The sequence below is a fragment of the Austrofundulus limnaeus genome, unplaced genomic scaffold (assembly GCF_001266775.1).
Source record: "Austrofundulus limnaeus strain Quisiro unplaced genomic scaffold, Austrofundulus_limnaeus-1.0 Scaffold47, whole genome shotgun sequence".
In the NCBI taxonomy this organism is placed as follows: Eukaryota; Metazoa; Chordata; class Actinopteri; order Cyprinodontiformes; family Rivulidae; genus Austrofundulus; species Austrofundulus limnaeus.
The window spans coordinates 2,393,673-2,397,609 of NW_013952449.1; the positions used below are offsets into that span (position 1 = coordinate 2,393,673).

The 3,937-nt window shown below is 40.0% G+C and overlaps 1 long non-coding RNA gene across 3 annotated transcripts in view; it reads right to left on the bottom strand.

The window, feature by feature from the left end:
* Positions 1-221: 221 nt before the first annotated feature.
* The window catches only part of LOC106517315 (uncharacterized), a 4,985-nt gene continuing 1,269 nt past the window's right edge, over positions 222-3,937 (bottom strand). For 2 of the 3 annotated variants that reach the window (XR_001310190.1, XR_001310191.1), the window contains exons 2-4: positions 3,066-3,228; positions 2,822-2,897; positions 2,460-2,720 (exon numbers count right to left, since the gene is read on the bottom strand). This is a non-coding gene — a long non-coding RNA (uncharacterized LOC106517315). Of the gene's footprint in view, positions 262-457; positions 542-2,459; positions 2,721-2,821; positions 2,898-3,065; positions 3,229-3,937 lie in introns of those variants that run through there. The other variant, XR_001310192.1, reaches the window with a different exon arrangement.

Sequence of the window (3,937 nt, forward strand, 5' to 3'; positions counted from 1 at the left end):
ACAAAATAAAAAACATTGCTACCTCAAGAGTGCCGCCCTTTTCTCAAAGTCAAAGCACACAATATAAAAGTCTCTCGTCTATACTATTACAAAAAGTGACTTACGATGGTGCAGAATCACAAACCTCCCAACAACTATTTCAAACCTCAATCTCTGTGCAGCATGCAGGATGGTGTCATCTGTAGGTGCTGAAGAGCTCAGTCCCTCACTGGTCCAGACTGCCGGCTCCAGACCATTCAAAGAGTTCCACATGTTCACCATCTATCAGACAAGACACACACACAGCCATGTTAGGTACAGAAAACAATGGCACAACAAAACTGCTAAATAAATAAATGAACAAACAAACAAACACAAAGGTGCCAGTCAGTGTATAACACACTAGTCTGGTCTAAAATATAATAAAAAGAAAACAACAAACAGACGTAACAAGGACACAAAATAAATGTATCTCTACCTTAGTGGGTCTTCTGACACTGGGAGGAGGCGGCCAGGGTCTCATACGCACTTCCTTCATGTTTAAAATCTTCCCACACAGGGCCTGTTGGTGGATTATGCAGTGATAGTTCAAAATGTCTAGGAAAGAGTCATTCTGCTTGCAGAGTGCAACAAATCCACTGGTGTGACCGGTCAATGCTGGAGCGCCATCAGTTGTTATGGAAATGGGTTTATAGAGGGGCTAGTTGCTTTTATTAACAAACTCCATAAACGTATTAAAAATATCTTCTCCTCTTGTGTGTCCCTTCAAAGGCAAGATGGTGAGGAGCTCCTCTTTTGCACTCGTCTGCAAAGGCCATTCTGATAAAAACACACAGCTGGGCCACATCCACCACGTCGGTCGACTCATCAAACTGAAGAGATAAACACTCAGATTGTTCGACATCCTTCTTTAGCCGCTCCTCCACATCCATTCCCCTCACATCGCCGTGTCACAGTTTGTCTGGACAACTGCACGTCTTAAATAGCAGCCACGATCTCAATTTTATTTTTAAAATCATGAAAAAGCACATCTGCAGCCTCAAACGCTTCTTAAGATTTCTTGTGTAGAGCCAGGATGCGGCTAACACAGTATGAGGCTATCTCAGCCTCACCTTTTTGTGCTGGGCCGAGTGAAAATCGACTGCTGTCCTGCAAGCTTGTTTCTGCTCCCGCACTTTCTGAGTCAAAGAGTAAAGAACTTTTAAGAGGGAAATACGTCTTGTACCGTTTGTGCATCGTCTTGAAATGCCGCTCCAAGTTACCCTTTTTGGGTAAGGCAGCGCGCGAATTACATATGAGGCAAATAGACTTTGAATTAGAATAAACAAAAAAATACTCCTCCTCCCACTCCGGGTGAAAATTATAAGTTTTTGTTTGCTTGTTCGCTCATTTTCCATCCATGTTTTTCCGCACCGACAACTATACTACTGAAACTAAAGTCTCGTGAGATCATGTTGTGAGCGCTGTGTCACCGCACCCAAAATTCGCGAGACAACTGAATGAAACCTGGTCACGTCTACAAGAGGGGGCGCGTGTTCAAGGCTGCAGTGTTAAAGGCACAGTGTGTAGGATTTGTTGTTTTCAGCGACATCTAGTGGTTGAGTGGTTGAATCATCCTCCCGGGTCCTCGCCCCACCCCCACCCCCTGCTTCCAAATGCAAAGGTGTTGCTCCGGTGTCTCTCAGGTGTCAAAAACCTTTGATAATTTCAACCGCGATGTCTACCAACAGCTTCAGGGCTAGTGATGTTTCAAGTGGTAAGATTATGAGCTTTAATAAGTAAAATTATCCCAGCTACAATGACAGACAACAAATATTACATTTATAGAATTACAACTAAAACCGTTTTTGACGCTGCCACCGCAGTTTGTCCTTCATGAGCCTTCGTAGACAAGATGGCGGCGCAAGATGGCGGCTGCCTGTGTGGCGACCCGCGACCATAGAGATATAAACAGCTTTTTATAAAGGTAAAAATAATAAAACAAGGTCTTTGTCTGCAATGATTAGACATGTTTTTTTATTATTGTYATTAGTGATTATCTCAATTTCGGCTAAAAGACTTGACAAAATCCTACACACTGTGCCTTTAAACAAACAATGTTGTGTTCTACAACTCTCCGTAATCAACCGGGAACCAGCCGAGGATCGAACGGCCAATCGGGATCGACTGGTTGGGCACCCCTGATTTAAAGTATGCTAAAATGAAATGTGGACTAGAAGGGTACAACAAGTGCAACATCAGTAAAAATAAAAGTACATTTGTGTTATACTTTGAAAGTACTTCAACTTACAAAAATGGATGTTATTTTATCAGATTGAAAACTAAAGACTAAACCAGGTCTGAACCAGGACTAACAAGAAAGGCAGTAGAACTTAACTGTGACCTTGTTACTGGAAACATACTTACAACTATTCATTTCAAAGGGATGTAAAGACGTCTGTCTGCTTTCAATAAACCAACAACCACCAAACAAATCTGAGTAAACTTAACACTACTGATTTGTTTTAATAATGACATCTTACAAATGTGTGTGTCCAGTCCTCTTGTAGAATATGTACAGTTTTTCTCGGCCCTCTTTTCTCTTGCCAAGGTATTAGACTTCTCCAGCTGCAGTTTCATCTCTCTGGCTGTGGCTTCCTTCAGTTTAGTGTAAAAAGCCTTGAGACAGCAGACAGTGGGTATGGGTGGTCAGTGGACTGCTTTGGTCTTTCTGCAGTGGCTCCCTGTTGCTTTGTCAAAATCTACACATATATAAATAACAGTAATGTGAAAATTAAACAATAGTTAACAGTTCAATATTCACTTATTGATTATATCAGAGTCTAAATCAATTTATACTCACATCAGACTGAGGTTCATCCTGAGACAAGTCCATCTGCAGGTGGTCTTCAGGTGGTTATGCTTCTTCTTGCTACCAGCTAAAATAAACACAGTGAAAGAGAATGTTTAAAATATGCTGTGATGAAACATTATTTATTCCTAAATGTGCAGAAAGAACTACTGAAGTGTGACATTTAATCATATTTATATCTAGTATGATAGTATCTTATACAGCTTGAATTCTTGTTGGCCAATGGTACACAAACCCTTTGAAGACTGTTGGAACACCACCATCTGTTAGCTGGACAGTCGGTCCTGTCCTATTGAAGTCCTCACACCTGAAGTGTTGGCTGCAGAGCAGTGTCCTGTCAGAGGCAACAACTCTCCCTTCTTACTGCAACATCCCACTGCCTCCTCCTCTCTGGAAACCTTAAAAAACAGGAAGTTGGTCATTATTTTCCACCCTTCTTTACCAAAAAACATGCACCTTAATTATCATACTTTTGGTGTGCATGTGTTTATTTTTGACACACTAAATAAGTTATAAAATTTGTGTTCAGAAAACAATGAAGGACTAATTATAGGATTTTTTCTAAAAAGTCTTGGATCAGTAATATTATCTCACATAACTCCACTGTTCCTAATTATCATGACCTGTATTGTGCATAAATCCAAAATATAACTAGAAGCACTCGGAGAGTGCAAACCTCCGCTAAGACCAATTTCCCCCATCCTGCAATGGAGTATTTCGCAGATACCGCCATCTTTGCCTAACGCAAAGCATCATGGTCCCGTTTGGGGGCAGATTTCTACTCTGTATTCTAAGCTATAGACCTTCATGAAGCTCTAAAGCTCCCACTCCAAATAGTTTCAACTGACAAAGCCTCCCTGATGGGAAGAGAAACATCTACAGTTTGAAAATAGAAGTCCAGTTATATACTGTATATACACAGAGCTTAAAAATATTAATTTAATGCCTCTAACCTCATGAAAAGCTTCATCCTGATATTGAGGACATTTATTTTATACTAGTTGTCTTTTTTCATATGAACTATTTTAAGTTCTTTTTTTTTTCAATTTTAAGTAAAATATGTATTCATATTTTTAATTCTTAGTTTTTCAAAAAAACTTTTATATT